The sequence below is a fragment of the Opisthocomus hoazin genome, chromosome 11, assembly GCF_030867145.1.
Source record: "Opisthocomus hoazin isolate bOpiHoa1 chromosome 11, bOpiHoa1.hap1, whole genome shotgun sequence".
NCBI classification, from domain to species: domain Eukaryota; kingdom Metazoa; phylum Chordata; class Aves; order Opisthocomiformes; family Opisthocomidae; genus Opisthocomus; species Opisthocomus hoazin.
In genome coordinates, this window is record NC_134424.1 from 20,803,994 (window position 1) to 20,826,578 (window position 22,585).

Genomic DNA, 22,585 nt, shown 5'->3' on the forward strand with positions numbered 1-22,585 from the left:
TCCCCACTATTTAAAACTGGCCAGTTGTTTTCTTTCAGCATTTTTGATGGACACAATACTGTCTTGCAGCATTTCATTTGGTCATTGCTTAGGACTACCTTGACCATCTAGTAGTGACAGCCTTTCTTTGTAGGAAAAAGGGATACTACCATGAAAACAAGAGACTTACAGACACAGTGTCAGGGAAACACCACCTTGCATATTTTTTTAATTAAGCAGACATATACACTGACTTTATATCTAATATATTTATATCTGCCTTTCACATATCCTAAACTTTTATCTACCAATGACCTTGTTAGTTAAAATAATAAGTTGAAGTCATCTTTATTTTTTAGAACTGATATAACTCTTTCTTTTTGGACACTTGTAGTCTACTTTAATTTTTGAAGCTGTAAGAATTAGCATTTAGCTGATTTCTGCAGTTCAAGTGTGAAACATTTTTCTCCTGAGGCTTTTGAAGGAGGGATGCATGACAAAATCCACACATCCAAAAAATATTGGAGTATGTTAATTGCTTCAGGAACCTTGTCTAAGGTTATAGGCTAATGTGTGTACATGTTAGCGTGTTTTGCGGTGTTAGGCAGTTATAAGCTCCAGAGTTCATTTTCTGTGTGTATTTCTAGATTTCTGTTATGTCCTATTTTAAGCTACGAATGCTGATACATTGCCACGTGTAAGTCCTTTGACTGTAGCATAATTGTGTTTCCAAACATCTGGGACACAGTTTGGTATTATCTTGAGAAAGTAAGTGGGTTATTACCTTTGGAGCCGCATTTGCCCTTGGAGGCAGCGGATGTTTCTGTGGTTTTGAAGTGTCTGTAGCGACCGTTCTCCACCGATCTTAACTGGAAGAAGTAGTAATCTGTGATAGTACATGAAGTTTTTGTTCTACTACAGTTCTTCATTTAAGTTATGACTGAATCTTGGAAAATGTGATTTCATTTTCTGCTGCAATCACAAAATCTGATCTACACAAATTAGTAGATAATCGTGTAGTTTGATTTATTGCTTCTCAAGAAGCCACTTCAGTTCCTGCATTTTCATAGTTCTTAGCAAGAGAGAGAGCTTCAAGAATTTTGTTCTCGGAAGCTATGCTAGAGTTGTTTTTATGATCTGCTTTGCATTCCTTTTTACCATCTGACAGGCCATTAGGAGCAATTGAGAACAACTGCATAAATTATTGTCAGCCCTGTGGCGATTACTGCTCTCATTACTGATCCACACAGAAGCCTTCTTCCACTCTTTCAAAAAAGTGCAGAACTGCTGCTGCATTCTAGCAAATGTATTTTGCGAGAAAATTGCCGGTGCGGATGTAGCCTCCACTCCAGCGACGATCGCATAGAGATGCGACTTAGGCAAGTTAAAAATACTTGGTTCCTCGGAACAAAATCCTTCTGTGTCCTGGGTTAATGGATTACAGACTCTGTTTCCTGAGCAAACAGAATATTAATCCTATGATATTTAGAGAGGATTTAATGAATATGTGGCATCTTGGCTTCTTTTTTTTCTTTTTTACATATGTTAGAGTTAGTCTGGGACAATATTTGTAATATTTGTCTTTGTATATCAGCATATGGTGATATTTTTGTGTACAGTTTGTAAGGTATCAAGTGTCCAGTTTTTCAAGACAGTATATTAATAGAAAAAGCTGCTTCATGAGATGAAGTACCAGGACTGTGGTCTCAAACCATCATATTGCTTGTGGAAATGAAACAACCTTTGGGAAAGAGAGCTTAGACTCAGTCAGAAACCCACCAAGGGACGGAGAACAGCAGTGCTTCTTTCAGTCGCTCCGAGATCTCTGCCTCCTTTTGCCTGTAGATCTGCAGGAATCTCCCACAGTTGGTTTTTGGTGTTTGTTTTGTTTTGTTTTTTTAACTCTTTCGCCATAGATCTCTGCTGAAACAGTCAGTTCTTCTTGCAGGAATGGCATAATTTCAATTTGTAATTGTTCTGTGCCCTTCTGAAGCCACCTTCCTACAGCCTGCCCTGCAACTCGAAGCAAATCAGCAGCGTTGCCCGGGTTTGGCGCATCCCCTAGAAGTTTTCAGACTCTTCTTCTAACACTCTCACTAGTAACTTCTGAGCTTTCTTGAATCCTCTTCCTTGTGGATACCTTTCAGGCCTTCTATCACATGAGGCTCTTATTATGTGGCTGCAGAAACTACTGCTGTCAGCACCTGACCATCATTTACTGTTTATGTGAATCTAACAAACCTTTCAACTTTTCTTCCTTGATTTTGATTTCCTTGTGCTGGATTACAAAGCAGGGAAAAAGTGGCCTGAGGTAAGATGTTTTAGCATCCCAGTGTTCAACGTGAAGCCATAGGCTTCACTTCGTGATGTCTGTTTTCAAGTGTACAGTTCTTTGCAGCCTAGGGGGGAAAGAGAGGAAAAGTCTTTCTGGTTGTGGTAGCTGCTGTTAAAATTCCCCAGGCAAAACTTTATATTGCAAAGTTAAATGATGAGTTACATTGCTTAATACTACTCAGTGGAGGTTTGGCTGGGTTAGTCTCCCTGTTACTCATGCAACAAGTTAATGAAAAGGAAAAAATACAGAAACAGGGCACGGTCCCCTGAAATTTGGTCCTCCCAAGGCGCTTGCATTAAGCTGCTGGTGGTGTTGAGATGCTGCTGCTCGGGGCTGTGGCTGGCGTGCCTGCTGACCTCTCATGACTTAGTTTCCGTACAAGACACTGTATTTCCCAGGGTTCATCACTCAGTTCCTTCCTGATCATTCCTATAATGTGCCGCATTGCTTGGTCAAGTTGGAGATTTAAATCAGAGAGGGTATCCGTATAGTTGGGGAGAAGATACAGCTGATCCACAGCTCCCCCAAGGATGGTTGCTTATCTTGTTTCTTTGCTAAGCCTCCCTGCTGCTACTGAGGTAGTACTCACTGGTACTCATGGTGCAACTGTTCTGTGCACATCTAGCAAATCTTATGCTCCTGACATGTGACCGTATGTATGGATTGAGTGGACAGCAGGTCGCAGTCCAACACAGAAATGCAAGCGCCAACATGCTCATCGATGCTGGATTTGCCAGACAGCTGTGAAGGTCTTCACTACAGAAGCAAAGGCAGCCCTCTGATGTTTAGATAAAGTCTGCAAAAATCAGTCTCATCTTCTCTCACGTTACTGCCTATGAAGATACGACTCAAAAGATGTCTCTCATCATTTCATCACATTGAACAAGTCTGTAGAAATAAGTCACAGTGGGAAAGATTTGACCAGCCATTAGTGCAGGTATCTGCAGAAGAAAGTGGAAAAAAAGTAAAAATTTCATTACTATGTATATAAAATATATATAACAGAATGTATATATAAAAGAATATAAAGCAGCTGGCAATCATAGAATAGAATGTTTTGGGTTGGAAGGGACCTTTAGAGGTCATCTAGCCCAACCACCAAATAAACTTCTCTTCCTTAGTTAGGAGTGAGAGGGCTGAATTTAATACCAGCTAGCATAAATTTCTGTCCAGTTTGTAGTCTGTACTGGTGTACACTTTGAAAAAAAAAAAAAAGATTTTGGGTGATTTGGGCCAGTCCAATTTTCCTACTCCAAGTTCCCTACCCTGGATGTGAACTCTGCTGGAGCAGAACAGCTGCAGTTGGCTGTCTTTTGGGTTTCGACTAGGCTCCAGTACAATGTCTTGTTATAAAGATATATTGTCTCTCCCAATTCCCCAGCACTTATTATAGGTATTATGGAATCTCTTGGATTAAAAAAGTATTGTAATAAATATAATTGAGACATTGCTCCTTAAAACATTTCAAAATTTGGTTATTACGGGCAGTATCTTTTTGTGGTTCCAGTTCTCAGCTTTCCTTAGATCAGTTTGTGGTTTTATTGCTGTTGACGTGACTACTAAAGGGAATTTTACCCTAGTGACATACAGCAGACATTCAAGCATTCCCCTGCATCCAGGGGAAAATAAGCAATACCACCTTTCTAATATGGCTCTACGGTCATGTTATCAATTTCGTTACATGTGTATTTTCATGTATAAACAGCTGAAGTTTCTCATCCAGCTCTTCACCTTTTCCATATTTTTTTGAATTTTTGTTTTACCCAAGGGTAATTCCTACCCCCCATTGCCTGTATATGCAAAGCAGCCAAAATCCTATACCAATTTACTATTATCTTCAGATTCATTTGCGGGGTTTGTCTTCTGCTCTTGGATGCACTTCTCTGCGTACAGAGGAATTTTCACTCCATTGGAGGAGGCAACTAGAATGCTCAGCCTGCCCTGCTGAGTCAGCAGATGCCAGTCACCATCACAGTTTAGCAAGATGCACATTAAGAATAACAACAATGGATAGGGGGCAAAAAACCAACCAAACAAGACCCAAAACCAACTTTGGCACCATCACAAGCAATAATGGCTCACAGATCTATTGCCCTGTGGACAACTCCTAGAGGTTAATTTTTTCAGTTCATTGGTATGCAAGAGCTGTGTGTTTCCTTTTTGTTTGGAAGGAAAGCAGCGCATTGTTTCCAGCCTCCCCACGAGGACCAGTGCTGGGGCTTGCGTGGAGAGCTGGGCAGTCCCTCTAATTCAGGCAAGGTGGGACTGGAAGGAAAAAGACCCTTCCTGTGTTGCCATGAATGACAGGACAGCTTGACCTTGGGTTTGATAAAATTCTTTTTCCCGGTTTCTATGATTTTCTCCTCTTCTATTTCCTTGCCAATAGTTGTGACACAACTACATTTATTTTTGTATTTTCAGATAGCTGATGTTTGGAATCTCTCACTCCTCCTCTGTCCATTTCTTAACAGTCGTCTTCCCACTCTCACAGAAACATTTTTCTTTTTTAGAGTTATTGCCCAGATCATAAACTTCCTATATTCTCTTTCCAAGAAGTGTCATCTCTTAGTAGATTGATCTGGTTTTCTCTGGGGATTCTAGAAATCTTACATTTTTCTGATGAAATCAGCTTATTCTTAAATTATATAAATACACAAAATGCCTGCTGAGGAAACCTTGAAATAGATTCTGGTGTATGCAAACACATACTGGCGCAGGAGAAACATGCAGGTGTCACTTGGGCAGGAAGCAAACGTTGGCTGTAGAATGAATCGCGGGATTAGCTCTGCAGGAGCACTACCGTCTCATCTGCCGTTGGAAATGCTGCTCGGTATTATTAAATTCTGCGGTAGAGCATAGTCAGTTCCTGCCAAATTTAAACATATTGTTTTTGTTCTTTTTATCTTTATTAATATTGATCATTTGTATTACTTCAACACTAGGAATGAGTACTAGAAAATCTATGCATGGCTCAAGATTTCACTTAAGCAAGAAACACTTGTGTGCCGCCTTTGCTTAAATGACCCTGGAGGATAAGTAGTTGGTTTAGTTGTTTCAAAGAAGTTAAAGAAAGTAAAAGCACTGATTATTGAGGAACTTTAACCAAATTTAATTGAACTTAATTACAAGTAACCTCAGATAAATAACCACATGACAATCTTGAGCCATCCTCTGAGGAATTCAGGTCATTTACTTCCTGGTGAGACTCAATGAGTACGATTGAATATAAGCTAGATGTTTTAATGCAGCATTTATCAATTTTTGTCTTTACCCATGCAGTCCCCATCCAGGGTTTCATCATACATTTTCCTTAGCATTTCAATTCGGTAGGGCTACTGACATGGTTGATGAAGCACATGGATTTCTTTAAGTCCTTTGCCAGACTTTTACGTACTGAGAGTCTTGCAGGGCCAATTCAGGATCCCAGGACACAAAGATTTCCACAGGAAAGCCTTGCATACGTCTCCCTGTCTCTTAAAATCTGTCTCCCTGCGTTTCATTAATATGCACTTATTATATTTGATAAATAAGTGATAGAATCAGAAATGTCAGAAATTAGTCAGCTAAACAAAGTTAATTCTCTGTTCTTTGTGGCAGTTTTAGATCTTAATCTGTTTTTTTAAAAGCAATTTACATGTCATAACACAGATTCCATTAAAAATACATAAATGTAGGCAGCATAAAAATCTAGTCTGTAAGGCCAACATTAATGTTAGTTTACAAATCTCCTAAAATCATAGTGGTATATAGCAATAAACAACTGTAAGTCTTTTGCCAGCTGTCCCAGTTATGAAGCCGACACTAAGATGAAAAACTGATTCCACAACCAATGTGTGTGCACTTTATCTTTAAAAAATGTCATGAAGTAGTATTTTTGATACATTGAAAATCTATTAGCTCTTTAAGTCCTTTCCATAATGCAAAATGTATTGTAGAAAGTGCAAAGCCTTTTTAAAATAAAATGAGCTAAACTTCATTCATTTTAATACTTTGCAGTGATTTGAATCTGAACTTCCACCCTGCTTCATGAACTATGTCAGTAAAAAAGCAAACCAACCCAGCATCCCTGAACAACTACTTCAAATTTTTTCAGAAGTTTGTCGCAGATGCTGAAAACAACATTAATTAGCAAACATCCTCAAGTCTCTTGTAGATCTCAAAAGGTCAAGGGAACAGCTGAACTGTCTTGTAATCCTCACTGTCAGTGTCAACTAATCACCCGTGGGCACGCCAGGGAAAGCTAGCTGCCGTTTCCGAGGGCTTCATCTGTACTGTTTGCAGGCTGTAAGCACTGGGTTTAATTTTGCAGGACTGTCAATCATTTGTCTACTACAACGTAATCTTATACCAAACCAGGTACTTCCTCAGAGGGTTTTAGTTCTAACTTAATTTCATGTTACCCCTTAATTAGAACAGATTTGGAATTACACACATACACACGTTTGCCACAGAGTGCTTTCAGATGACTTTGTTTGGACTATAAAAACCTAAAGTGTGTACATTATTCTGTAAGTCTATACCGAGCGTGTTACATAAGGTTCTTCAGGCACTGAGGAAAACTAAATCAATGGAAAAATAGGTCGTCTATGAAAGGGCATAAGGCCGCACAGACTTAAAAGCTGGTATGTCCTAATAGGGATCCCTTATCGTCTTTGCTGCTAAACAAATAACACTGATCCAGCTGTCACTGCACTGGAGGATTTTATTGTGCTGTCCAAGGAGGAAAATTCACAAGAGAAGCTGAGACAACAGAAGTGCAGCTATTAGAAAATAGCATTTTAATGTAAAATAGATTAATCTCAAAGTATAGGTTAATTTCAGAGTTATCAAAACACAACTTTTGAGGAGTGTTCTTGCACGCACTTAACTACTTCTATCATTCTTCATAAAAATTAAACCATGAGATTCCCAAAGGATTTTTCTAAACCGGTCTAAACCGTCTGTCAGTACAAGGGATGAAGCAGTTGGCATCCTGGAAAACAGGAGAAAAAATAGGAGAAACAGAAGTATTTGCCCTCTTAAAAACAGCTTGTTCTGCCAGAATGCCGCCATTTAACCTCCTTCCTCCGAAAGCTAGGATGAGGTGAGGCAGCATATGGCTTCTAATGACATTAGCCCAATCTGTGTTGTCAAATAAGTTTAGTTCCTTTAAGAATTTGCTTAAGAAAGTATCATACTTTTTAATCCCTGCCCTAAATCGTACTTCAGTGCAAGGTCTGAGCAGCCAGGAGCAGAGAGCAGAACAGGTCGGAGTGTCCAACTACTACACGTGTCCAAACTCCTATCCATGCAAACGATCTCAGTGTCTTCCAGTACTTGTATAAGGCTGTTCTCATGACAACAGTTGTGCATGTTTGAGTTGTCATTAACTGGATACACTACTTAATTTATGAAACATTTTTTCTTTTATATTGTTCTAGATTCAAAAGATGGGACCAGTTTAGGTTTAGGGCTCCAATACTAGATTGATTGGTGGGAGCCCTGAGTGGGATGGGGTCATGGAGCATGGTGCAAGGACAGTTTGGTGGCTTGTTTGTAGAGCCAGATGGAGCCTGGCGGCTGGTGTTCAGCTGAAGCTGCCCTGAACCAAACCTGCAGACCTCTCTGGGGTTTCACACCCCAGTGCTCCAGATGTGTCTGCCGGGGGGAGCACAAAGCTCAACCCGTGCCACAGCAGTCTCCGTCGGTGCCTCTCCGCCGGATCGTGCTAGCAGAGTAATTAACCTGGCTGCGCTGGCGTATTTCTGCAGATGGAGGCTGGCTGGGTTCTGTGGATCTGGGGAGACTGCACTGTTTTGGCTGGCTCTGTGGGTCTGGGCAGGGGCGCTGTGCCACCTGCAGACCGGGACCCCCAGGGAGGTGGTGCAGGGGGTCCTCCGAGCATCCTCCCCTGCACCCAGCAGGACTCAGGAGGGCTGAGGCCGAGAGAACAAGCCTTGCTGGCCCTGTTGTCATCCTGTGCAGAGCAGCAAAGTTGCATTTCCTTTGAGGTCCCCAGCACTCCCTGGGTTAGGAGCGTAGTGCTGAGGCGGGGGCTGGGTACATAAATCAGAGCGCGCTCTGATCTCTGTTCCTCCCTGGCCTGGTTGATCCACAGCCTGCTGACAGCATCCAAAGGCAAACAAGGAGAGGCAGGACATGAGAAAACCTACTCGAGGGGATCTTCTTGGTCGTTCAGTCTGTCCCCACGTTCAAAAGCACTATCAATAATACTTAACGCCATTCTTGACAAAAATTTATCATATTTATTTTTAAAAGGCTCCAGTGATGGAAATTCTTTGTCTTTGCTGCATGAGTTGTCTAAGTGTCCGTGCAGTGAGACAGGTATTCCTGATGTATAACCTCAATGTCTTGTCTGAGAATTGAAACACATCCCCGTGGTGTTATATTTTTACATGGATGTGAAGACTAATTTGTCGTATTATATTTCCAGCCATATTTTGTCTGCTTGAAGAGAATTTGATTGTAATTACCAATGTATAGCTGTTTATGGGAACTTACCCAGCTTTTTCAGTAGGTGTTTGAATTTGAACAACACGTCAGTAATAGAGGAATACAATGATTGTGCTGAATTTGACAGAGAGCCAAAATATTATCTTAAAATGATTTACCTGGTGTTTAAAAAAAATAAAAATTCCCCCAAACCAATGATAACCTTAAAGCTCTGAAAACATTTTTATTGTCAGAAGTTAACATTCATAGCTTATAAAATAAAATTATATGAAATACAGGAATACTGAGGGTTTTCTTATTCGATTGTAAATTAAAAAATCAGTTCTAATTTAGCAGCTTTAAAATCTCAAAAATTTTTCCAATTTGCAAGATCTGTTTATTATGTGACAGTTCTTAATTCCAAGTAATTTTGGGTCAGGTTATAGGCTTGTTTTACAGTTTCAAAGGAGGGTGCTGTCTGCCAGCTAGCCTGCAGGAGTTCAAACAAACGCTGTGGAAACCTGAAGTCTGCCTGTGCTTATGGCACATGTCTGGTGGGTTGGAATTGGAATGGAAAATTATTCTCTGGAAAAAAATGTTCATGCGCAGGTGACTAAAACAAAACAGGTACACCTTTTTGAACATGAAAACTGTGATGACAAGGCAGATGTATAGCCCTTTGCTGCTTTTTTTCTGTTTTTTGGAGAAGCCAGTAACAATAAAACAGGCCTTTGAGGCAAAACAGCTGAAACTCAGCGTGAAGTATGTGCACACCCATGTGTAATCAGACACTGAATTGGGACATGCGGAGAGGAATCTTCGAATCTCAACTTCAAATCTGCATAGATGCCCGTGAGGGTTTTTTAAAGCTTAATAGGAGAACAGAACAAGCCCCCGCCCCGCCGCACTCTGCCTTCAGGAGCAAAGCACAGGCGAGGGAGTGGTGTTACAGCCCCAGCTGTTCCATCTCGAGCAGTGCGGTTAGCACTAGGTGTGATGGCACCGAATTGTACTATTGTTGAAGTATGTTAATCTCTGTGTGCATATACATATGTGTGTTAATATATGTGCATATTTTCATGTATGTATAGATGTATACATCTCCTATTAGAAAAGTGACAATTTAAACACCAGGTTCCAATTTATTTCTGTTACTGCATAAGGAGTTCTGCCTTTTCTCTCTAGGATGTGCTGCGCATCTTGTTTCAGGTCAGTATGCATAAACTTTTAGAATCTTAAAAACTAGAGTTGAAATCAAACTTAATACGCAGAATATATAGAATGTATGTTCTAAATGGAGGTTATTTGAATTACGTGCAGCTTTAGCTTGCTTTGGAGGTGTCTGCACTAACATTTTAGTTTGGATCCAGAGTGTACTTCAGAGATTACATCTCCTGTTTGTCTTCAGTCCATACGCTTTGGCTCACTTTGCAGGGTGCTTTCTGGGAGTGCACAAACTGGATCTACATTCAGATGGGATTTCATCCCGTCCTTTGGGATGAAACTCACCTGAAAAATACAGTCCAGAAACATGTTTCCTTAGCACCTAGATTGACACTCTAGAACTACTTTTCTAGGGCCACCCTATTTGCTAGCATTGATAGAACCTATTAATACCCTCTGGTGCAAGACATTGTGTTACAATGTTTAATCTTTTACTGACGTGATTTTTCACCTCTTGAAGCTTTATAGCACAAAGTAATGAAGATGAGAAATTTGATGGAAGTAATAAACACTGCAGTTCATGAGCTCGTTTTGTGACAGAGTTCTATGAATTTTCCATATCTTTTTCAACGTGGTTTTCTTGTTCTCATGAATGTGACTGATGAGTGAGGGAGTAACAGCATCAAAACAGGCTGAGGCATTCAAGAACTGGCTCTAGAGAGCATCGCTAAGGTGCAGTGGAACTGTACAAGCATCCGTTACTCAGGCAGATGGCACCCTAAAAATCTTCTTCGATGTTTGCTCTTCTAATTATTCAGCTTCAGACAGAGAGAGAATAGGCTTTCTTTAAAAGGATTTAGTAGATGAAGTGTAAGAAAGCAAGCTTTCAATCTGATTCTTTATGAAATATTTGTTGCTCTATGTTTATGTTAAATGTTTTTCTTAGGTCTATTTAAAGTCAAGTACCTTGATGACAGTCAGTTTGCTGTTAAGCATTTATTTATTTTCGTGGGCTTCTGTGTTTCCTGGTGCTTTCAGTGGTCTGCACTGGGAGTAGGAGCTGAGGAGGTGCTCAGATCCTCCCCTCCATCCAGCTGTATTTAGGAAGTACTGGAAATCATCAGGGATTGCTACATGAGAAATGGGAGCATTCTTTCTGTTTTCAGAAACTAACTGCAGCTTTAGCTTTCTGATGTGTTTGTACAGAGTGCCTGGATAGTTGGAGTTCCAAATGTACCGTATTTTCTTGAGATTTTGTATTTTTTTTTTCTTCAGCTGTGCGTTCAGGACATAAATGGGCCATATGTGTTTAATAAGGCTCTTCTAAGACAACTTCACCCCAGTAGCTGCAGTGTTCCCTGGGCAGGTTTTTTAATAGCAAGGGTAGAATTTGAAATCATAGTTAAACGTATCCAAGTGAACAAATGTCAACATATGGACAGCCGCTTCACTGCTAATATCAAGCTAACAGAAATTCTAATTTCTTCCTGTCAGTTTTATTTGTAATGTTTTGTTTGCATTGGCACAATAGCCTGTTCCAAGTGTGGTCTTACAATAGATGATCATGATGAAAAATTCAGGTATTCCTTTCCCTCCTTATTTTAATCCGAATCAGCAATGCCATTTATATTAGCATTCTAGTTAAGTGATTCAGAACTCATCGGTCCTCTACACTGTTAATGCAATTTAGTACATGTATCTTTGAGTTTGTCTTTTCCATTCAGTTTTGTTATAGTTCTGACATTTAAATAATATCATCCGAAGGGAATCCCATATTTGTGCTACGTGTTCTTCATTGCTGTAAGTTGGTTTGCCCTGTTGTTGATGCAGTCTAAACTTAAACGCTTTCCTGCTGTAGTCAAATCAGTTGACTTATCCTCAGAAACCCTAACTGGAGGCATCAAAGCTGAGCACTAAACAAAATTTCACAGCAAAGTATTGATACTTATTTCTGTCCTGCATTGGAACTGAACCAAGGTTGTTCAGCTTTTTTCCATGGAAAACCTTGAGAAAGGAGCCTAAACTGAATGACAGAGCAAGAGTGTTCAAGGTTAAGACCATGTACACCTGGTCTGCATTCTTGACTTACATCTGGAGAATTCTGTAACTCCATTTTTAAACGTCCTGGATGAATACAAGCAAACCTTCATCCTTAACCAGAATGTTCATTGTGGACATTGATGTTTGTACTGAAATGAAAAATTGCATTAGAGACAATTGTTTTTGACAAATGAAAGTATTTTTTACATTTGATTTTAGTGTTTTCAGTATCTCTATAGAGACAGTTAAATGATAATAGGTATATATTTCTTTATGGAATAGTTAGAGGTTATACTAACAGGTATAGAAGCTGTTGGTAAGCTATACCATTACCAGAGGAGGTCGTTGTTAGTTATCCCGGCACAGCCTTCCTAGCATAGACAAAGCTCTTGCTCTGTGAAATATATTACCCTGTACTGGGAACCTCATTTTGACTGTCTTTACTTCTCCCAATGAACCCCTAAAAAATTAATTAATTACAGAGTTTTAGAGAAGACTGATTATTTCATTTCATTATTTTGTCTTTTATGAAAAAGTTTTTACTGTAATGCCTGTAAAGCTGTTTATGATTGTTTATTATTACCAGGTAAGTATATTTGATGATGTGTGAAAATACTTGTTTTGCAAATTCGTACTGGGTTGCAGAGCAAACATGTTTACTGAAAAGATACTTAAGTGAATGTAATTGCTCTTTTAGAAGTGTTTTGATGAAAATCTATTGCATTGGTTGTTTTATAATACGCTATCCTGGTTTTTACCATATTCTGAAGCTTTCCTATTCCTATGAAGAATTTCTATTCTTGATTCTTAGCTTCCTGCTTTTCTGGCTGGGTATACAGTCTGTCTGTCTGCCCTTCTGACTCGCTCTCTTTCCCCTGTTCCCTTTGAACCCATCATCTCTTGAATGAGGTAGAACGAGTGAGGGGTTCTGCTCATTCAGTAGTGGTGCGGGGGTTTTGTGTCAGTTGGTGTTTTTATTGCAATGTGGAAACCTGGAAATAGAGATCTGGCAATACCATACATTTAGTGCCTCTGTAAGAAGCTGCAAGAAAGAGAACATCGGTTTGTACACACATGCTCGGAGTCAGCAAAGAAAGCCCGATTCACGTATCACTCTCTGCCCAAGAGCAGAGAACTGTAAAGGAAGTATGGAAATCATACTGTATGCATCATGGACTCAGAAAAGAGTAGATGTATCACTTCTAAAATACAGGTGGGATGAGGTGGAACATCAGTTTTTGGGAGCCAAGCATTTGTCCAGAGAAAGTTTCACTCTGGTTTTGCTTGACTACGAAAACTCTCAGTTCTACTGTTTGCCAGCACAAAGTGTGCTCAGGAAGCAAATTCGTTACTGGACGAACGTGGTATTAGGAGTGACAAGTTTAAGACTTCAGCTGGCTTTAGTAACAACATGTTAAGAACTTGTAAAGTGCCAAATGTGCACATTGTGTCATATGGGACCTACAAATTAAATGTTTCGTAATGCAAAGTGACCTACATCTGGTTTCTACAAACCTGTGGTGGAAAGCAAAAAATTAAATCCCATAGATACCTTTCCCTTCATTAGAGATGTGTAGATCATCGACAAAACTGGGTTGTTTTTAGATATTGCTCATTAGATAGATTTCCAGGTTGCCAAGCACACCTTATCTCTCAACTGGGGACATGAGGTAATGAGATTTAGAACTTTGGGATGAAAGAAAAAAAATCTTCTGACATACTTTCCAGGAAGAGATTCTCCAGAAGTATTGATTCTGTGAGTGAAACTCAGCTAGGACATGACCTTGCAAGCACTGCTGAGTAACTGCACTTGAACTCTTACTAATAAACACAGAGGACAGCTGTGTATTTCACCTTTGCAACGTGTGGCTATATCGGCCAGATGTTTTTAGCTCTGAGCAATACACAGTAAAACTCTAGCAACCGGACATCAAGGTTTTCCCTTGCAATCCCTAAGAACAGGACTTGTGATTAAAATTCGCACATTGGCCTTTCTGTACTGTCTCTAAGTGGCAACATCGGGCAACAAAAATCTGAACATTCCAGACATAGCTGTACGGTTCTGTTCCCTGCCGCTGCCATTGTGGAGTTAGGGCCCGGCCTTTTGACTGAGCTTTACAACATCTATTCCCTTGGAGGTGCCAGGCAGAAGAATCCTGCTCGAGATACCTCTGAAAGTTGAATATTTGAATTACCATTTCTCTGCTCACAAATGTTTGTGATCAGACTGAGAAATGTGTGAATATATATGCTTTCAGGGCTTACGGATTTGTTTCCTTGCATGAATATGTCAAAACTGTGTAAATATTTAATACTGGACTCTAAAGTTGTCAGTTATATAACTAACCAACAGGGACAGTAGATTTTCTTTTTCCTTTTTTTCTCTCCCTCCTCCCCCCTCCCCTCACTGGAGTCCTTATGTAACTGACTGGGATATCACAAAGCAAGGAATGCTAATATTGCTTTCAAAGAAGTATCCAAAATTCACTTTTGGTGAATATACAAGCACCCTCAACCTGGAACGTGTGTACCATAAATATCTGGTGTTGGTAAATCCCTGCTGCTTGACGGGTCACAGAAACAAATGTGCTCCTGGAGAACGCGGTCTGGCTTACTATGAGGAACTATAAAATGGTTTTCCCAGTTCCGTAAGTCCATGGAGAAATATGAGAGAAAGACAGAAAACTTCATTTCTGAAGCTGTAGTAATTTCTGCGGCGTTGCTGCTAGCTCCGGCTCTGCGGCGCCGCTTGGAGCTTTGCCAGCCGGTGGCCTCGCGGCCTTGCGCTGGGCCCGTACCGCAGGTGGCTGAAGGTCTGGTGACGCGGCGTCGCAAAGAGGATTTTGGGCAGGGATGCTGGCACTGCAGTAACTGGGAATCGCTCCTTGGGCGAATTCTGTAGCAAATGGTACAACACAACAAGGAATTTGGAAAAATAAATATTACAGTATCTTTTACAGCTTAAAAAAACATCCTGTTCAGAAGGGGAGTTTATGATATTTATTGCGTAGTTTTTGGTTATTGTTCCTTTTCCTACCCTGCTAAATACATTTGATAATATGAGTAACATCACTTACGATGTTAGTAACGAGAGCCCGGCCTTGCTCATGAAAAAGCTGTGACTTAGAGCTGCTCAGTCTGCTTTAATACATCAGTGCTGGAGCTGCAGCCAAGGAAAAATGTCTTTACAGAAAGCGATTAAATAAAAACTTTTTATCATGGGAACTGTTGTCTTTCTGATGACAAAACCCGTTTGACTGACTACAAAAATTGCCTCTGGGGGCGTTATGAGATTTTCCTAGGGAATTTAAATGCCACAAGGTATTCTCAGCTTAAAAATAGAAATGTGTAGGTTGAAATGAGTAGCTGAGAGGTATGTGCTGTAGGTTGGGACTTCATTAGGAATACAGATGTTCACATATTTTTAATAATACACTTTTTCTGATTTAAAAATTACCATGCTGCGGCTTATGACTGCATGGTTTGTAATTATAATCGTTATGCTATTCAAAGCAGCTTTAAGAATCTCCTCATAATCATTTGAAATCTTAAACCGATATTCTTTGTAGCTGCACTGTGCTTGTGTGCTTCTTTCTGTGTTTGCCCCTACTTGATGATATTACAGGAAACGTATATTGAAATGGTGTCTATGACCTTAAAAGCGTTCCAGTTCCTAGCAGGACATGAGCCTGGCAAACCCTCAGATGATGCTGTCTGGCTGTTGGTTGCCTTTTCGTTTTTTTTCTGCTTTCCCCCTTTCTGGCTTTCATCAAATTGAAGTGATTAACACCACCAACCAAATTGTTTTCTCCTGCCAGTTACAGTGAAGTTTCTTGCTTACTGTCCTCCTGAAGTGCTTTAACCTGCTCGTGTAGATCTTCCTCTCCTTTTGCACCTTCCTCTTCCGGCACAAGTGTCGTCTTTATCACACAGTTCCCTTCCCTTTTAATACCCTATGCCCTGCTTTCTTATTTTTTCTTTCTAAAACCTTATATATCATTAACATACTGCTAGTGCAGAGTAGGCTTCTCAGGCTTATTTTGAAATTACTGGCAATTAATTAAGTGCATAAATGGGTCCAGCACAGGCTGAGCGCCTAGGTGTTTGCTAAGCTTTCCAGGTTCTTGGGCAGGTTTTGTAGCCCAGAGCTGCTGTGCCCAGGTTCCTTACAAGCTCTGATGAGACAGAAGTCCAGGCTGCTGCCATTTCAGATGGGCTGACTGCGTGTGTTGGTTTGAATTGCTTTCCCATTCTTTTTCTCCTAAATCCTCTGTACTTTTGGATTCTATCTTCCTTTCATCTCCCTTCTATAAAAAACTTTTTCAGCAGTCTTTGCTGACCTATTTCTGGTCAGATTTTAAGCTTGTAAAATTCTGTTCTCCTTCCACAAGACTTTGGTTATGTGCTTTGGAGATATTTTATGGAGGACACAATGATACTGTATTTCTGAGTGTCCTTTGAGGCCGCCCTGTCGGGTCCTTCCACTCCTCTGGGGAAGGGTCGGCTCACCTGTAAGTTTCTGCACCCTCGTTTGGAACAAGCTAGTCCATTTTATGACTTCATCTGCTTTTTCTATGCCAAAGGAGTTACAGCCCTTTAGATTCTGACTTGCAGTCAAATCTTCATCATCTCAGTTTCAAACTGAGTGTACATTTTCTGTCTTATGAGGATGAGACTTTGGGGAATGACACACGCATGGCATATGTTCATGGTTATGGAAGAAAATAACTTCGTATTAAAACTTGTTTACTTCTTTGAAATTGAATTTTCTGACACATAGGACCTATGCTAAATATAATTTTAAATGAGTATTTCACAATTCACTGTGTTGGAATGAAAGCCTATTACAAATCACATATGCATGTTAAAGATTTTTTTTTTTTGTGATGCTCTCAGTCTGTGCCTTTCAATAAAATCTGAGGCATATTTTCTGGTAACATTGGGAACCAAGTACTGGCTGTGAAAGCAGAGCAACAATCTTTCACCTTAACACGATTTTTTAAAGCTTAGATGAGCATTCTTACTAAACCTGAAATGCTTCGAACTGTATTTTGCTACTAAGACATTGTATTTATGTCTTTTGTGTGTCTTACTTATATTCCTTATTTTCCCCTTTTCTGTAAAGTCAATACTGTGTCACTCTGTGTACTACAATAAGGAGGACAGATAGTATAAGTGTAGAAGTAGTAACTTAAGAACTTCGTAACCTTAAGAAATAAGTTTTTTTCTACTATGAATACATACAGTTTCTTCTTGTAAATTTGTATGGATCTATCTAGAATTTCCAGAAAATCCTGTGTGACATAATGGCAGAAGAAAAAGAAAAAAAATGCTTTCCTTAAGTATATAAGAAAGAATTCTTCAAACTTATACCAACGGAGATGCAAGTTTCCATTTTTATTTTCTGTTATAAGGGAATACTTCTAACATAATTTTGAAGCAAGAACACAACACAGTTCAAGAAAATGTTTCCTGACAGATAGGTCATCTCTTGAAGGGCAGGTTGCATTTTTAAATCCTGGTGGTTTGTAAATCTCTGTTTAAAACAAATCTCTTCTGAAATTTTACTATTGTAAGAACTAGATAGTTATTTACTCTCTTGAAGTTGCTATAGTTTATTCTTATAATGAGAATGATGTGTACATTTTGCATTAATTAATCTAGCACTTTTATCCCATTCCATTTCTGTGGGACTGTAAAAAGCAAAGACAAAATTCTGGGAAAGTCTGATGATCACCTTGGTTAATCATTTAAAGAGCCTGGTTTTAGTTACAGTAGGCTAGATCCAGAAAAAGAGCAATTTAATTTCTGAACTGTCGTTACAAGTACCTACCTGCAAATCTTAGATATTCAAAAGCCTTGCTCAGCTGCGGCTTGAACTTGGAGAAGGGCGATGAGGCTGGTGAGGGGTCTGGACATCAAGTCTGAGGAGCGGCTGAGGGAGCTGGGGCTGTTCAGTCTGGAGAAGAGGCAGCTGAGGGGGGACCTTATCGCTCTCTGCAACTGCCTGACAGAAGGGTGTAGTGAGGCGGGGGTTGGTCTCTTCTCCTGAGTAACGAGTGATAGGACAAGAGACAATGGCCTCAAGTTATGTCAGGGGAGGTTCAGATTGTGTATTAGGAAAAATTTCTTTACTGCAAGAGTGGTCAGACATTGGACCAGGCTGCCCAGGGAGGTGGTGGAGTCCCCATCCCTGGAGGTGTTCAAAAAAACGTATAGATGTGGCACTTCAGGACATGATTTAGCAGGCATGGTGGTGATGGGTTTACACTTGGACTTGATGATTTTAGTGGTCTTTTCCAACCTCAATGCTTCTATGATTCTATGATTCTGCTCCTTTACATTCAGACTCCTTGCATAGCTGAACTTCTGCTTCCTCCTAACCTAAAGCATACTGATAACGAAGTACTGTTTTTTCTGATAGCTTAGGACCACCATTAATCTGACATGTGGGATGAAATGAGGGAATTAGAGCAGACAGGAACACACGCGTTCGTGGTGCTTAAGAGAGGACAGAGTTGGCTAGCCTGCAGGCTGGGGATCTGCAGGGCAGTGAGTAAGATTCTCATTTGTGCACTGTCAACATTTTTGTGGTCTTTAAAATTGTGGTCCTGAGTTCTGATCACAGAATCACAGAATAGTAGGGGTTGGAAGGGACCTCTGTGGGTCATCCAGTCCAACCCTCCTGCCGAAGCAGGGTCACCTACAGCAGGCTGCACAGGACCTTGTCCAGGCGGGTCTTGAATATCTCCAGAGAAGGAGACTCCACAACCTCCCTGGGCAGCCTGTTCCAGTGCTCCGTCACCCTCAGAGGGAAGAAGTTCTTCCTCATGTTCAGACGGAACTTCCTGTGCCTCAGTTTGTGCCCATTGCCCCTTGTCCTGTCACTGGGCACCACTGAAAAGAGCTTGGCCCCATCCTCCTGACACCCACCCTTCAGATATTTGTAAGCATTTATAAGGTCCCCTCGCAGCCTTCTCTTCTTCAGGCTGAACAAGCCCAGCTCCCTCAACCTCTCCTCGTAGGGGAGATGTTCCAGTCCCCTCACCATCCTCGTAGCCCTCAGCTGGACTCTCTCCAGTAGCTCTTCATCTTTCTTGAACTGGGGAGCCCAGAACTGGACAGAGTACTCCAGATGAGGCCTCACCAGGGCAGTGTAGAGGGGAAGGAGAACCTCCCTCGTCCTGCTGACCACACTCTTCTTGATGCACCCCAGGATCCCATTGGCTTTCTTGGCAGCCAGGGCACACTGCTGGCTCATGGTTAACCTGTTGTCCACCAGGACACCCAGGTCCCTCTCCGCAGAGCTGCTCTCCAGCAGGTCCACCCCAAGCCTGTACTGGTGCATGGGGTTGTTCCTCCCCAGGTGCAGGACCCTGCATTTGGCTTTGTTGAACCTCATCAGGTTCCTCTCTGCCCAGCTTTCCAGCCTATCCAGGTCACGCTGAATGGCAGCACGGCCTTCTGGTGTATCTACCACACCTCCCAGTTTGGATCCTTTGAGAGAGAGGAAAAAAGAGAATTTGTGTCTCCCGTGTCCCCGTTAACTGTTTTAATTTTGAGTCATGTGGAATAAAACCAGTGGGAGCTGTCTGCTTCGTGCTGCCTGTCCCTTTCTGTGGGTGAATTTACATCTTGGTGTGTGAGATAAGCCGAACCGATGGATTGCCGTAAGAAGCAACACTTGCAGTTTTGTAGAAACCAGATTGAATCTTGACCAATAAGGATTCTAAAATCTCTGTAGCAGCTCACCATTTCTTCCATCCATCTAAAAGATGTCTATCAATTTCTCTATTCCTGGCTCTCACTCCAAGAATTCCTTCCTACCCTTCAGATACCTTTCTTCATCTGAATTTAGCATTGTCTGAATGAACAGAAAATAAATTAAACACATTTGAACAGTTATTGTTTCCTTTGGGTTATGGAGGATTTTCTCAGGATTTTAAAAGTTAAAATCATGACTTGCTATTCAGTGCAGAAACCTATCAAATTAAGGACGCTTTCCAAGAGCTTGAACTAAGTTCGGTCTGTTTTCTCCAGATTTTCTTACAAACACTTTTTTCAGCTGTAATATGAAGAGAGAATTATGTTCTTTGCTTGTGCGTAATCTATGAGACAGGTAAACACAATTCCTTTCATCTTAATGATAACATCTTGTATCCTTTACATGCTATGTTAGACTATTTTTTCTGGTGATATGAACATTCTAGGAATGGTATTGTTTATATTAATACGGAGACCAGTTCTGACAACACATACACACAAAATTAATTTCATTATTTAAGTCAATGAATTTTTTTTTTAATCTGTTTTTACTGAATCAAGAAGTTTGTTTTTTTCCTGAAGGGACAGAGAAATATTACCCTCCAAGCCATTCCAGGTACGGTGTTTTAGCACTGGCTTCAAGTGCACTGACTCGCTATCCAACGCACCTGAGACAGTGACCAGCCCTGTTGGTTCTTTGGAATAACAGCTATGACTATAATATACAATATTCTACTAATCTAATATTATTATAAAGTTTACACATGTCCAGAGCCATAATGGAATCCTTATAATGAAGCACAAAGCACAGCTTGTGTCTCAAATGGCTGATTTTTGGGGTTATGCTGATATAGCTCAAATGAAAAACTTGTATTTAAGTATGACACAATGTTAATTCTTGATTTTGTAGAAAATATTATGGTGTAAATTATCAGTAATCCGTATGCAGAAATGCAAGATTTTCGATGAAGGCGTGCTACGGAATAGGTAAATATCACCCCAGTGACAATGCCTAAAACTGCTGCGCTGCCCATCGCTGTGGGTCAATCTGCACGTTACGGCTGTTGGTTAACCCGGAGCACAGATCAGCACAGGAAACAACGCCTGTTTGTACTTTTGTATGAGCTAGACTAAATTTCTACAAAGGAAATAAAATCAGTCTTTGACTGTGGCTAGACCCCGCCATGTTTCTTTTGTGAGAAATAGGAGAGGAGGTGTGCTATTAAAATGAACAGGATATTCATGATAGTTCATTCTAAATCATAGCTAATGAAAAATGAATAGTGAATTTTTGTCTTATATTTGCTAATACAGAAGTACATGTACTAGGAAACGACTTAATCCAAACAAGGCAAAAGTGAATCTACTGATTTGAGAAAGGAATCTAAAGTCTAATATAGACCCACTAAGATGATTAAAGTTAAACAGAGCAAAATTCATTAGTCCTTCCCAAAAATGATGTTCTGCTGAAGGAAAAAATTGAGGATAGGGTTTGTAAGTTGCATTTGTGACTGGTTTTAAGTAGCTTAAGGTACTGAACTTACAAAAAGGTTACTCAATTTCTTTCTTGGGTGCTATATGCATGGTTTCTGTAGCAAGGATCTTGTACCGCAGATAAAGGCTCACGTGGGTCCTCAGTCTAAGGGCATCCCTGCCAGGAGGGCCCCTTCTCTTGGGAGTGCGCTTTGCCTTTCAATTAGGTTAAGTCCAAATTTAAACTACAGAGAACACCGGTAAAAACTCCATTTATTTTAATTTTCTGCTGTTCACTTATTGGAGGTTCAGTCTCATCTTTCTTCCTTTGGCTTTTGGTAATTTTGTTACTGTTCATACACGAGAGTAATTACTCAGCCGCTTAATGAATTATGATGCTTATGTTACAGGCAAATCTCTGTAACTTAAAAATAGAAGTTGAATTGCTTGTTCATTCCCTCTAGTGACAGGTGACGAATAGACCAAAATTAAACTTTAGTCATAGATGGAAGCGGCATGGTTGCTAGGTTGCTAACCTCACTGGTACCTGGGTAGGATGGAAAAGTGATGTCAAATGCATACCTAGTTCAGTTCTTAATGAAAAATTAAAACATTTCTGTTCTCCCTCTGTCGCTGGGGAGAGGAGGCTCTATTGTTCAGACTGAGATCTTTTTTCTCTCCTGTCAGTTGGTTTATGAGTGCTGTGATTCTAGTATGTGTACTTTGGTGTTCACGCTTATAAACTTAGGTCTTATTTCATTAAGGAGGAGACTGGTATTAGTTTTATTTTGTGAATGCTTTCTAGGAAATTTATTAAAATTTTAATCGCATGTGACTTTGAAATAATTAGCTGATGTGCATAAAACCATTCCCAATTAACACTTCAGAATTAATATGGAATGTATTTTTTTATACCATTTTACTTGTGACAAAAACAATATACTTACAGTTCTATACGCATGTCACTATATTTCTCTGTAAGGAAGAATGATGAATTAGTATTAGGCTATTATTTTCACTCAGAGTTCCCTAATACATTTCATTATCACGTTTAAATACTAATATACTTAGTTCATCTTAGTATTTTTTAAATGTGTTTTTTATATGTGTATTTAGTTGAGAACATTTAGAATTTGTATTCAAAATTATTTCTTAAACCTGTTTTAATGTTTTCTTTAATCTTCATTTAATGTCATTGCTTTTAATTGATTGATGTTACTCATTGTTTAGTCCTTTTTGCCACTCTTGGTAAGTCGTCCTAATTTCTGGAAATGCTTGATGGCGCAGCTGAAGCTATCAGCCCTTCTATTAGATAACAGAATCGGTGCCTTCTTTGCCTCTTTGTTTAGTTTGGGTTTACCAAGGATAGCTTGTTCAGTAGAAAAATTGAAAGATCTG

General features: G+C 40.1%; 1 protein-coding gene across 17 annotated transcripts in view; it reads left to right on the top strand.

The window, feature by feature from the left end:
* The window catches only part of ATP2B2 (ATPase plasma membrane Ca2+ transporting 2), a 427,775-nt gene that overhangs the window by 301,423 nt on the left and 103,767 nt on the right, over window positions 1–22,585 (top strand). The window lies entirely within an intron of this gene.